At 45.9% G+C, this 14,666-nt stretch overlaps 1 long non-coding RNA gene across 1 annotated transcript; it reads right to left on the reverse strand.

The window, feature by feature from the left end:
• Window positions 1–2,189: 2,189 nt before the first annotated feature.
• On the reverse strand, window positions 2,190–4,471 carry LOC123059521 (uncharacterized). The gene is made up of 5 exons (XR_006427465.1): window positions 4,278–4,471; window positions 3,645–3,760; window positions 3,495–3,555; window positions 3,102–3,198; window positions 2,190–2,562 (listed from the first exon to the last, which is right to left on the reverse strand). It is a non-coding gene; the product is annotated as an uncharacterized lncRNA (long non-coding RNA).
• Between the last annotated feature and the right edge of the window lie 10,195 nt (window positions 4,472–14,666).

The following is a 14,666-nucleotide window of genomic DNA, read 5'->3' on the forward strand; positions in this document are numbered from 1 at the left end:
GTTGTGTGGACCCTATCAAGAATATTTGGAGCAAGTATTTACTAATGTTTTTTCTTGCATCAGATCCAAGCAAATCAGCTGAAACGGGTTGCAATACGAATGAGTCAGCGTTCAAATTGTCAGTTATCTTCCGCAATGCAATGTAGTAGTGACGCGCTGAATGAATTAACAAGTCAGGTCGAGTACAGTGGTAGTCTGTGGTAGGTGCACACACGTCAAGTCATGTCGTGTACAGCGGCCTACTAGGCCCCATCCAATTTTTGAATTTAGTAGTCATCGCGGCAGAGAATTAAGGACTGACCGAATAGCGCAACAGCTGAGTTCTGCTAATGTGCACACATCCAAATGAAACACATGAATCAATGGATGGCTGTGATAATGGGTACCATGTAGCCCGTGCTAGGAAAAACCACTCTCGAAACATACTACATGTTCGAATGGTCACTTACTGTTTAATTGGTAAAGAAATAAGTTTGATCCTTGACCTTATACACCAATCAGAGTCTGAAAGGTGATTTCAGCTAAACATTATGTAAATAAAAGAGCCAGCTGATTTGTTTGTATATGTCCAAGATTTCCTTGTAGGATGAAAAACAGAACTCAACTGATATCGAATCCAACAACATTGGAGCTAATTAAGCAAGCTATTATAAAGTACCTTGTCTCTAAAAAGTTCGTGCATCGATGAGCTTTCAGCATTCTCAAAGTGTGGACGGACTACATGTTCATAATGTCCTGAAGCTATGTAATCAAATCCCAAATTTTAGATTGCTTCTAAGAAAGCTCTTGTAGAAATAAATGAAAAGAATAAGCACATGAACAAAGTTGAAGAATATTATAGCTCGATGTATATTCAAATCAATAACAGAAGTGTGCACATGCACACCAAACTTTATTCTTGTATTATTGAAGTGCACATGCCCGCACAGCCCCAGCCTCAGCACGCTGCTGCGGCTCCTGCACCACCACCGCACCGGCCATCACACCATCGCCCCGCCTCCGGCCGCACTCCCGCCGGCCCGCCCCGCCGCCGTCCACCACGCATATCCCCCGGCCGCACCTCCTCCAGTGGCGGTCAAGCCTGCGCTGGCCGCCACATTCCCTCAATTTCTTTGCCCCCGGTGATCCTCTCTCTCGCTCGCGTTCTCCACGCACGCCCCCCTTTCAACCATGCCCCACCCCAACTCAGGCACACGTAGTACAGAGAACGCGACATGGGCTAGAGGCAGCAGAGAAAAGGGCCGGCTGGTGGAAGCGGAGCGACGCCGGCGCTAAGCCTAGGGCTCGCCGGGGAGGTCGCCCCGGGCTAGGGTTAACCACGGAGGCAATTGCTAGCCGGAATGTATAGGCGGCGGCGGCGATTGCATGGCGAGATGGGAATAGGAGCGCAGGAGAGAGGGGGCGTGCATGGCTTGCTGATTCTTCCCCTGTGTTCTTTCCCACGAGGCTGGGGCTACTATCTGATCTTTGAAGGATTTAATCTAACTTTTATGTAGCATCAAGCGACTGGGTAGATAAAAAAGCGAAATTGCCTCACAGCCGACAGTGTGCGCACGACCTGCAAACGACACTTCCTCCCAACAGTTCTCCTGCATGCATGCTCAGTGTTGGTGCTTCCACGTATAAATCGTGCAGGCATCGTCCACATGTTCACCGTGTGTATAGCAGCGCTGATAAAAAAAGTGTGCATTTGTCAAACCTCAAGACGAATTAAAGAAACAGAAGTGTTGTAAATCTTTGTGGTTCCATTGCTACAAATGGAAGCAGGTAAAATACATTCCTCTATGATCTTGCTATTGTTAAGATTTGAACTCGCCTTTTCTTCCTCCGAACTGCCATTGAATAACAAAGAAGGGTACAATCTTTCATCGTAGGTCAATCCTTGCCTTCAAGTTGGCATGTGAAGTGTTGTGACTGCTCTTAGAACTAATTTTCTACTATATTGTAAGGATATCCAGCGATAGTTTCTCGTAAACTGTTATTTCGGCAGTCGAAAAATAGTATGCCATTAAATCAGGAAGGAGCCTTGCATATCCCATTACAACTATTTCTTTCCTATTTTTCATAATGTGTTTATTGTCTTCATTCTGATATTGGTGTCTTGTAGCTATTACTATTGCTTAATGTTTAGGTATAATGCCTTCACATATTTGTATCAAACACTAACATTCAGTATTACAAATAGACGGGCGCAGCAACGCGCGCCATCCATGATCTAGTTTTCCATAGTACTAGCAGCAGGATAAAGGGCCAGACAGCCCGCGGGAGGCTAGGGTGGCATGGCCTGTTCCACAACTCAGTGAGAGGCAAGGAGCAAGGCTGAAGACCGATCGCTGCCCATATAGTCGAGGCGGGGCCAGAGAAGAACAGGTATGCGCAGTCCTCCTGAGCAGTATTGCAACGTGGGCGACATGCAGAGTTGATAACAGTCTTGCGGTGCAAGTTAGCTTGAGTGTTCAACATGTCCAAGTAGAATCGTCAGCTCGTAACCACTCGAGCCGCGACCTCTGCTTCCACATCAGTTCCCCACGTTTATATAACTAGATGATACCCTGCGCGTTGCTGTGGAAATTGTAGCCGAAAAAACTGGATATATTAGATAAAGCAAATATAAATAATTTGAAACACTTGTTAAGCAGGTTGTCTCTCAGCAAAAAGATCGACCACACATAAATGGTTGCTCTTAATTAATCACTTTGCTAACAAACACATAAATGGCTGCTTGAATCCTTCACTTTGCTAACCAACTAAATTGCACACTCATGCAGTATACTTCACCCATTCTTGAAGAGCAACACAAATTTTTTGTCAGAACATACTTTGAAACCAGCATGTTACAATCAATTCTCTTGATGCTGAGTTGAGGAACTAACATCATAATCCCAGGCAACACCACTAGAGAATCACATCTCAACCAAATTACTCAAATCAGCAAAAGGAATGACATAATAGCAAAAATATAACTAAAAAAAGAATCTTATTATCATATCAGTATGAGCACATGGCTTAGAAATGGCATCATTTGTGTGTATGCATCTCAAGATCTTCCGTAAGTGATAAACCAAAACATTTATCTAAACATGGTACCTCTTCTAACATACCAAGATGACTAAAATGTATCTCCGTGTTCTGGAACCACCTCGTACTTTTCCAAGTTTCAATGGGAGAAAGGTTGTAATGTATGGTCCCATCCAGCTTCTGCAAATGTAAATCACTCTGTTTGCTAAAGAAGGATGGAGAAGAAAATAGATCACTAAAAATACAGATGTACCAACAAGCAGAGTTCAGAGAAGCAATGAGCGACTTCTAACATATCAATGTAGACCCATAAATCATATGGTACAGTCCCATAATAGCGGCATAACTTATGCCCTTGGAAGTAGGTAATTTCACGTTTATATTGGAATAGTGTGCCAATAATAAAAAATCATTTCGGGGCAACCAAATTTTCCTAAATTTAGTTTCATGATAAGATATCAAGATAAATTACACACCAAAATAATTAGGTTCAGTAACTTGAGCTTGAAGATGTCCCATTAGAACCAGTACAACTACCTGTAGAAACTTCAAGTCAATATGATCATGATGTATGAACCGAGAAAAACATGCCCCAATTGATTAATAAATAGCCAAAGGAAGAATACTTAATTAAATAGTCTCCAAGTTGATCGCCTTGAGCATGGAAACAGTGAAAACCATCTCTGGCTAACCCATCCGCAATATGTGGTAAAGTTGACCATCGAACAGTATCAGCCATGGCCTGAATAATTGAGATAATGTCCGATTATAATTGAGGAATATAAAAAGAGATGCATATACATGGAAAATATGTTTTACACCATAACATGTCTAGCAGGTTAGAATTGCCCATCATTAAGAAGAACTTTAACAAAAAAAGTAAATGGAAAAAAATGATATTTTGATTATCTAGAGATACATCCAACATATATCAGTAGTCACAAATAGATGATGTGTTGAATGGAAAATAAGATTATGAAAGCCATACCATCAAAGGAGATTTGTGCAAGCTAATTTCTTCACATGTTAGAAGATTATACATTGAACGACAAAAGGAGACGTGTGGAAGTCATACCATCAAAGGAGATTTGTGTCACCATATCGTGGCTAGCAGGTTTGAATTGTCCATCATTAAGAAGAATTTAACAACAAAAGTAACATGCAAACACTATTTTGATCATCTAGAGATACATCCAGAATACATCAGTAATCACAAATATGAGACGTGTTAAAAACAAAGAAGATTATTGAAGCCGTACCATCAAAGGAGATTGGTGGCAGATAATTTCTTAACATGTCATCAGGAAAGTCAATGCAATCCTGCTAACAAAATTCAGGAATTGGAGTTACCTTAAGTAACACTATTGACACAATATACTAGAGAAAGTTGAAATAGTCAATAGCTAATCTGCAACTCGAGCTTGAGGTTGTGTGCCTCGGAGAAGATGGTCAACATGCAGTATTTGACGGGTGGCCCTTCACAAGCTAGAACCTGCACAGGATGGAAGACGCCCGCGTGGGGAAGAGCAGAGTTGAGGACGGAAAGGAGGAAGGGCGGGAGATGGGCGGCACTCCATTGGTGAGAGGCTGGGTGGGATCTGATCCTGCGGGAGGGCCGGCGGCCGTGGCGGGATGCGGAATGAGCGGTTGCGGGTGCAGAAGGGAAAAAGCAGGGTCCCCCCCCCCCCACCCCTCTTTTTTTCCACCGTAGCGACCATAGGGGAATAAGATTGATCGGGTGCTTTTGGAAACTGAATAATAACGTGGCACATCGCTGACGTGGACAGTGTGCATGATGAGAGAATAGGGAGTAGTGAGGAGCAAATTCTTAAGAATGGTAGATTCCAGAAGCTCATATTTAATTTTAATCTTTCTAACCGATGGACCAACCCGACCACGCGCCCCACGCAAAACCTCCAATTCTCCAACATGCGTTGGAAATAAGCCGCACGCTGGAAAAACAACATTATTGCGCGTGGGGGGCTGAAACGAGCGCTCCAGCAGACGCATAATAATCGTGCGAGCAGTAAAATTGGTTCAGCGCGCGGAGGAAAATGACATCACACGCGGTGTATTTGCCGCGCCCACTCCCGCGTGCTGGACAGCGACGATTCATGCACAACTTCACAAACCGTCAGATCTGAGAGACCTCGATGCGCTGGCGCCGCCGCCCACACCTTCCCCATTGGCTCCGGTGACCTGTCGGCGCTTCCCCTGCCTATCCCCGTGCGTCACTGCTGCTTCCTCCACCTACTCTCCTCGCCGCCGCCCCTCGAGCGCACCATTCCTTCGACAAATAGTGCCCGACGACCATTTACAGCTCGGCGCCCACAAGGAGTTTGATAAAACGCTTGCAAATTATGTATTGCTTCAACTTTGTTTGTAGATGAATTTAGTGCATGTTGTTTGTAGTTTTAAACTAGTTTAAATTCAATATTATAGATAAGTTCGTCCTACGATTCTTCCAACGAAGAATTTGATATTCAAGAGGAGGAGGTCCTTGCAATGATCCTGGCTATGCACATCAATAAAAAGCCGAAGCATGGTGGTTCGGTTATGGGTCGTTAGAAATTGTGGAGGGATAAGATCGATGCCCACAAGAGACTGATGAGGTACTATTTTGCGGAGAATCCCATATACCCCGAGTACTACTTTCGGCGCCATTTTAGAATGAGCATCATGTTGTTCAAACGCATTACAGAGAAACTAGCGAGCCATGATTGGTTTTTCCAGCAACGGAGGAATGCTGCCGGAGAACTCAGGCATAGCACCTTTCAAAAGGTGACCGCCGCTTTGTGTATGTTGGCATATGGTATTACGGCGGATCTCGTTGATGACCACTTGGCCGTGGGTGAGAGTCAAGTCATCATGTGTGTCAAGCACTTCGCAGTCGGAATTATGCAAGTGTTTGGCCCGGAATATTTGAGAGCTCCCAATGTTGAAGACACCACAAGGCTTCTGAAGATGAACAAGCTCGCGGGTTCCCCTAGCCGCTCGAATCGAGATTGATGCTCACATTAGTCCCGATTCATAACGTGGTCGGAACTATTGCTCTGATATGGCTAGAACCAAAGCCCTGCTTTCTACTAGTGATAGTGTTCACGTGTATGAACAAAGTACATCTTATCTCTACTATTAAATGGGATTGGAGATTCTACGTTGTTATTGTTAGGATTACTTAATTAGTTAACTAAAAGAAATACCACCGACTTGCGGTTTATCTCCCGATGGATCACGTCCTAATATAAGGGGCGCGTCCTTCTAATCGCGTCTCTTGTAAACGTTGCGTCTGTGCAACGCGTCCCTTCTAGGGATATAAATCTGTACATCTTCGCAGTCAATCAATAGCGATTGTTACTATTCATTCGCACTGCTTCTTTACACGTTATCAGCACTGCTAGACTCTCCGCGAGAGCAACTAGGCCGCCACGAAACTCACCGGAGAAGGAATCCAACCGGTGAGGATGCCGTACCTTGCCTCCCTTCTCGTTAGTCTTCTCTGGGAAGAAGGTCGCCCTCACTTTGTTGCCCAGCAGCGCCACCAGTTCGTCAGCTATCGATGGGGGTACAACCATGATTTCCTGGCCTCACATTAACCACCGCCCAACTTCGCTGGTAGACATCACCATCACGCGGCCGTTGGATGATACCGTCACACACGCAGGTGAACGGACGCCTGGCCACGCTGGTGGACAACTGCCAGGTCTGGACCTAGGGCTAGTCGCTGGAATGAGTGCACTGCCGCCGCTGAACACTGAGATGGGTGCGCCAGAGCCTACACTTCCCTCTCCATCCGCACCACGGAGGTGTCGTGTGCACCGATATGCCCCGTGCCCCGCTCGATCCAGTGGCACACTCCTGTCGTCACCCATGCGGTAGAGGAGGAGGAACGGGAAATCGCCGTCGACGTACCTACACGCGGCTACAGCCCAGCTCCGACGCACGTCATCAGCGCCGGGGCCGACAATCTCGTCTTCATCCCGACTCCATGATGCACCATGGCTACCGCGGGCATGGTCACCTCTACCAGAGCAAGTGGCAGCACCGGGCCAGGACTTGGAGTGGACACTCTAGGGACAAGAAGCGCACCATGGTCGTTCGGCCACTCCCCTGCTCCTCCCGATGAATAGGGCCTCTTCTTCTTCCGGACATTAATAATGAGAGCTTTTGATGGTGGTGAGGGGCCATCGGGAAAAGGGCCTGAAGTGAGTGTTCGCCATCACATAGAGCGTGATGGAAGCGCAGATAAACTGAGCAAGGGCTGCAAAGCGTGCCAGGCTTGCCTGGCACGTCATCCATTCTAACCTGTGGCTACTGGCCCGCCTGAACCTCCAGCTCCATCGGGCGCACGACCGGATGGCTCATTTTCCTACCTTCAAAATGAAATAATCTAATTTTAGCTGAACCATGTAAACTATATCGGTGAATAGAAAGATCATCAAAAAATCACCTTTAAAACACAAGGAAATACAATGTTCATACATAAATACCTCCACATGTTTCATTTACAAAGTACATAGATTCCCACAATGGGAGAATAGCTAATAATAGTGCTCATTACCAAGTCATAGTAGTACAATCTTTATAGAGAAATCAATACAACTCCGGTGGGAGAAAATCCAAGAAAACGTTTGCCCATTTTATTTGGCTTCATGACAGGAATGTATGGTGTGTTTGGTTGGCTGTGCATCTGAACAATCCTGTGAGCTATAGAAAGCTACTATTGAGCTATGAGAAAGCTACTATGAACTGGGAACTATGGAAAAGCACCAAGTTAATCAGTCGAGACGAGAACTAGGCTGTAGCCTAGTGGCAAGGGAGCGCAGTGGCGTCTCCAGCAACCAGGGTTCGAGCCACGTCGGGGATGAATTTCTGATTTCTCACAAGTGATGCTTCTCCTATATCAATAAACCATGGGTGCTAGTGCCCATGAGTTTCATCTTTTTTTAATCAGTCGAGACAAATGTGAAACTGTAATCTTGGTAAGCGTCTTCCGTCCAAAAAGCATCAGATATACCCACAGTTATCCTGGGGGTTTGTGCCCTAGCTCTTTTAAACACAAACATCATATATGCACACAATGCAGCTACTAGACCGGCGCCTCTCACAATTAGTTGTCGTCGTTTTTTTCTTGCCAATTCATCTATCTAAACAAATAAAAACAAATAAGTGGTTCATGCTTGAAGAAAATAAATGGCAAAACAAAGTTAACGCAACATATGCTCGCTGGCAAACAATGCTATGCATTTACAAATACAACACATCCCTGAAATTTATACACAATCCCCTACTTAACAATGCTAACTGCTGCCAAAACATAATTGCCCTACTAAATATCGCAGACATTTGCATGTTGCCCTATAAAAAAAACTGATTTTAGAAAATGTACTTTTTAAAATGTGTGATGAACATATTAATAAATTATCACGTAGCATTTTAATTTGTATTTGAAAAAGTAGACATGTGTTCCAAAAAGAAAAGGAAAACGGAAAAAGAATCCCAAAAAACCGGTAAAGAAACATAGAAACCTGTAAAAAGAAAAGAAAAGGCATAGAAGCTTGTAAAACTGGACCGAACCGGTAATAGAAGCCTCCTAAAACCAACCATATTGGTCCGGCCTGTTCTACTGCTCACCTACTGCGAGACGGAACAAAACTCGGTATCGTAGTAAGCGTGATATACCTCCCGCATAACCCCTGAACCTGCATGCGAACCAAGTATCTAGTTCAGGTGACCAAACCTAGATCTGATCTCTATAGGAATATTTGATCCGTATACAATCAGTACACTCCCCTGAAATAGATCTGAGTATTATAACAACAAGCATTGTTTATCGTATGATCTGCTTCCAGTAGCAGATCTAGAATTTGACCAACGTGGGGGCAAGATTGCAAAGGGTAGTATTTTTTGTCAAAATACATTACAAATAGTTAATTAAGTATTGAATATACATATGAATGCACAACTAAAAAAATATGCAATTGTATGTGGGGGCCATGGCCCCCACCACCCCACACCCTAGATCCATCAAGCAGCATACCATGGGCGTTCGACCACTCCCATGCTCCTCTTGATGAATAGGCCCTCTTCTTCTTCGGGACATTAATAATGAGAGCTTTTGATGGTGGTGAGGGGCCATCGGGAAAAGGGCTGGAGTGTTCGCCATCACAGAGAGCGTGTTGTAAGCGCAGATAAACTGAGCACACCGTAATCCAAGTCCGCAAAGCGTGCCAGCCATGCCTGGCACGTCATCCATTCTAACATGCGGCTGCTGGCCCGCCTGAACCTCCAGTTCCATCGGGCGCACGACCGGAAGGCTCATTTACCTGCCTTGAAATAATCTAATTTTAGCTGAACCATGTAAACTATATCGGTGAATAGAACGATCATAAAAAAATCACCTTTAAAACACAAGGAAATACAATGTTCATACATAAATACCTCCACATGTTTCGTTCACAAAGTACATAGATTCTCACAATGGGAGAATAGCTAATAATAGTTCTCATTACCAAGTAATAGTAGTGCAATGCTCTATAGAGAAATCAGTACAACTCCGGTGGGAGAAAATCCAAGAAAAGGTTTGTCCCATTTTATTTGGCTTCATGACAGGAATGTATCTGTGTTTGGTTGGCTGTGCATCAGAACAATCCTGTGAGCTATAGAAAGCTACTATTGAGCTATGACAAAGCTACTATGAACAGGGAACTATGGAAAAGCACCAAGTTACTCAGTCGAGACAATTGTGAAACTGTAAGCTTGGTAAGCGTCTTCCGTCCAAAAAGCATCATATATACCCACAGTTATCCCGGGGGTTTGTGCCCTAGCTCTTTTAAAGACAGACATCATATATGCACACAATACAGCTACTAGACCGGCGCCTCTCACAATTAGTTGTCGTTGTTTTCTTGCCAATTCATCTCTCTAAACAAATAAAAACAAATAAGTGGTTCATGCTTGAATAAAATAAATGGCAAAAAAAGTTTACGCAACATATGCTCGCTGGCAAACAATGCTATGCATTTACAAATATAACACATCTCTGACATTTATACACAATCCCCAACTTAACATTGCTAACTGCTGCCAAAACATAATTGCCCTACTAAATATCGCAGACATTTGCATGCTGCCCTATAACAAAAAATCATAAATTGTTCTTAGAAAAATGTACTTTTTAAAATGTGTGATTTACATATTTATATATGATCATGTTGCACTTTAATGTATATTTGAAAAAGTAGACATGTGTTCCAAAACGAAAAGGAAAACGGAAAAATAATCCCAAAAAAACAGGTAAAGAAACATAGAAACCTGTAAAAAGAAAAGAAAAGGCATAGAAGCTTCTAAAACTGGTCCGAACCGGTAATAGAAGCCTCCTAAAACCAGCCATATTGGTCCGGCCTGTTCTACCGCTCACCTACTGCGAGACGGAACAAAACTCGATATCGTAGTAAGCAATTTGGATTTGCCAGCTACTTGTTTCATGGCTTTAATTAATTTGAGGTGCGGAGATATAGCTCCCACATAACCCCTGAACCTGCATGCGAACCAAGTATCTAGTTCAGGTGACCAAACCTAGACCTGATCTCCATAGGAATATTTGATCTGTATACAATCAGTACACTCCCTTGAAATAGATCTGAGTGTTATAACAACAAGCATTGTTTACAGTATGATATGCTTCCAGTGGAAGATCTAGAATTTGACTAACATGGGGGCAAGATTGCAAAGGGTAGTATTTTTTGTCAAAATACATTACAAATAGTTAATTAAGTACTGAATATACATATGGATGCACTAGTAAAAAATTATGCAATTGTATGTGGGGGCCATGCCCCCCCCCCACCCACCCAACCCCTAGACCCATCAAGCAGCGCATCATGGGCCACTCCCTGCTCCTCCCGATGAATAGGGCCTCTTCTTCTTCGGGACATTAATAATGAGAGCTTTTGATGGTGGTGAGGGGCCATCGGGAAAAGGGCCTGAAGTGAGTGTTCGCCATCACAGAGAGCGTGATGTAAGCGCAGATAAACTGAGCACACCATCATCCAAAGCCGCAAAGCATGCCAGCTTGCCTGGCACGTCATCCATTCTAGCCTGCGGCTGCCGGCCCGCCTGAATCTCCAGCTCCATCGGGCGCACGATCGGACGGCTCATTTTCCTGCCTTGAAATAATCTAATTTTAGCTGAACCAAGTAAACTATACCGGTGAATAGAAAGATCATCAAAAAATCACCTTTAAAACACAAGGAAATACAATGTTCATACATAAATACCTCCACATGTTACGCATAAGAGAAATAAAGATTATAAATACTAGGTTAGCCTAGAAACAAGATTCAGAAATAGCAACTTTAAAAGCAACTACCAGTGTATTATGCTCTGTTCTGTACTATGGATGCGCCCTAATGCTGATAAATGTGTGTGTGTGTGTGTGTGTGTGCCGAGTGAGACGTGTAGTTACAAAAAGTTATCAATTATGGAATTAGCCAAAAATAAGACGATGAGTATTTTCTATTCAGCAAATTTAAGGACCAGATTCATGACCAGACTGAAGGACCAGATTAATGACAAACAGTACAACAGGAGGTTATTCATGAACAAACTGAAGGACTAGATTCTGGAACAAACAGTACTAGAGGAAGTTATCTAAGACAAACTGAAGCTATGTAAAAGGAAATTTTATCCATGGTAGCTTAATTAGCTTCACACTCGAACAATCCTCTTATGTAAAAGGAAAGTTTTTACATATGAACAATCCTCTTATGAAGCACACAGAGACATTAAACATGGTGGCAAACTAAGCACATCATGGCAGACTAAGCACAAAACACAAACAGATCTAGGGGACTTTTTTTGGAAGAGAAAAAAATAACCTATCTTGGACAGAAGCATAACAAGAGTAACACCAAAAACATGACTCTTAGTGTAAGGTGAACTATATGGCCAATGGAAACAAAGGGTTAATACATATTGCTACCACAAAATTTGCAATGGAAACAAACAAAATCTGCACACAGCAACTCAACTTCTAAAATTAGTTCAGATTGCTACCACAAAGCTTCTCACAAAGCTCAACTTCTCACAATTAGGCTAGCGAGCAGCAGTACACAGCAAACCGGAGAACCAGAGAAGAAATGCATGAGATGCATTGTCCACTGGAACATCTACTCGTTCCCCACCGCCGGAGCTCCACATTCCCAGCGCCGGAGCACTCTTTCCCCGCCAGCGCACTGTCGCAATACGCCACCAGGGGAGGGAGAGATAGAAGGAGGGAGGCAAGGACGAGAAGGAGGAGTTGTACCTCAGCCATATCGATGCCGTTGCCCAGCAGCACGCTGCCCCGATCCAAGTCGCCGCCGCCGCTGTTTGTCCCTTCGTGGTGGAGATAGGGGAGGTCGGGCCAGGGAGGGGGCTGCAGCTTTGCTGGATGTAGCACGAGGGCGTGGTGCCGGCGGTGGAGAGGCTGGACGGCGTTGGGTGGCGCTGGAACGGCGCGACAGAGGGACGACGGCGTGGGGCAGCGCTGCAGAGGCAGGGCGGGGTGGGATCGACCGGCGATAGCCCCGGGCGGTGCGACGGCGCGAGATCGACCACGGACCACCGGGAGGCCCAGGCGGCGCGCGTGTGGTACTAAGAGCTAGGGATTTGGCTGACTTTTCGCGTGCGAGGGGAACAAAACGAGGAGCTATTGATTTTGGAGGCGAAATCTTCGCGGGTTGAGCCGGTTATTGGCGCTAAACTTTTGGCTGTTTGCGCGCGTGACCCATTTAGCGTTCGATTGTTGGTCGGCGTTATTTCCCGACCGATGATTTGTGGGCCATAAAAGAATTCCCGACCGACCGTCGGACGACGTATGCTATAGTATTCCCAACCGACAGTGGGTCGCTCCATAGAGATTTCCTGACCAACAATCCGTTAGAAATTTTTTTGGTAGACTGTCGGTCAGCAATACTGATTTTTCCCAACAAACATCGGTAGGGAATTCTGGTGCATGGTGTAGTGGAGAGATGGAGGCAGCTCGGCCGATGCGGAAACAGCCATGCGTGGTTTCCATGGAAGGAAGCAGAGGAGCAGATGATCGTACGTGTTGGAGGCGGCCACGTGAGTCGGGAGTCGCACTGGTCGTTCGGGCGGCGGTGGCTGGTGTGGTGAGCCCGGCTGTGACGGCTGGAAACCCATCTTCTTGAGATGCAAAGGGTGATCTTTCTTAATTAATTAAACAACATGCAGTAGGATTGCTCATGTTTAATTTCTATCTTCACCTCTTGAAATCAGTACATACGTCAAACATCTTTCCAAACAGTTGTGCAACAATTATATTACAAGCTGGCATTTTTTTAGAAAAGGAGGATTACCCCGGTCTCTGCATCTGAACGATGCATGCAGCGATTTTATTAATTATTCATAAAGACCTTACAAAGTAGTACATCAGTTTGTATGAAGGCACCGTCTTAGCAACAACTATCGCTACTTCTAACCACTTAACGAAGGGGTGCCGATAGTCCGAGCCTAATACCAAACGAACATAGCACCAAAGCCTAACATCTAAAGCCGGAGGCCCCAACCGAGCCACATACTGATTTGGGGTACAACCCGGTTCGAGGCACTCTCATGTGTTGTCGCCGCCGTCTTCCACCAATCAATCTTTAGAGTAGACACTTACACCCGGACCTTGCCAGGCCTCTCTGCCATCGATGCCACCATGACGCCAGACATCGTCCTTCTCCTGCACGAGTCCATCTCCGTGCATCGAACACCGAGTCTCAACTGCGCCACGCCGCCATCAATGAGTAAGATGAAGCACCGCTCCACCAAAGAAGCCATCCACTGGTCCCTCGAGCCCGTGTACACCTTCAAGAATGACACCCCCAAGGAGAAAACGACACCAGAGCGCCGTCGTCATCCGATCAACTGATCTAGGGTTTCTCCGGAGGTAGCAGATAGAGGTCTGGACCTTCTCCACGGCGATGCCTTCAAGAAGGTAAAGACACAAAAGAGAGCCGCCATCGCCGGTCTTGGCAACGAGCCGAGAACAAGGTTTTCACCCGGATCCGCTCGACGAACCTCCGTCTCGCATCGTGAGCACGGACCACCACCGATCTTTGCCACCGCGGAGCGAGCGAGCAAGCCACTCTGGCCAGATTAGATCTGACTAGAGGGCCAACGATGCCCGCAGCTGACCAGCCCACCAAAGCTCTCCACGCCGCCACCGATCCAAGGTGTCATAGCGCCGCGGCTAGATGCAGCTGCTCCACTACTAGTCATCCGCCGCCGCTCGCCGCCGGGATCGAGCCACCGCCGTGGAAACTCGGATCTGCGGGCGCACTTCCGCTCGCCCGGGAGCCCCGCGCCATCCTCGCGTGTGAGAAGGAGAGGCTCCTCCGCCACCACCGTCAGCCGCCCGGGCTTAGCCCGACTTCTTCCTCCAGCGGCGGCGGAGGGGAGGGATAGGATATGGAGTGACCGGCGGCTAAGGTTGGGGCCCCTCGGCCGCCCGCACGCGGGGGGAAGGGGGGGGGAGGGGGGGCGGTGACGGAGAGGAAGGATGAGATCTGGAGGGGAGCAAGAAGACCTGAGGAAGGCGGCGGCTGTGTGCTGCGAGAAGATCTGGCTGTGTTCGAATCTGGCATACACAACGAGGA

The sequence above is a fragment of the Triticum aestivum genome, chromosome 3A (assembly GCF_018294505.1).
Source record: "Triticum aestivum cultivar Chinese Spring chromosome 3A, IWGSC CS RefSeq v2.1, whole genome shotgun sequence".
Taxonomy (NCBI): Eukaryota; Viridiplantae; Streptophyta; class Magnoliopsida; order Poales; family Poaceae; genus Triticum; species Triticum aestivum.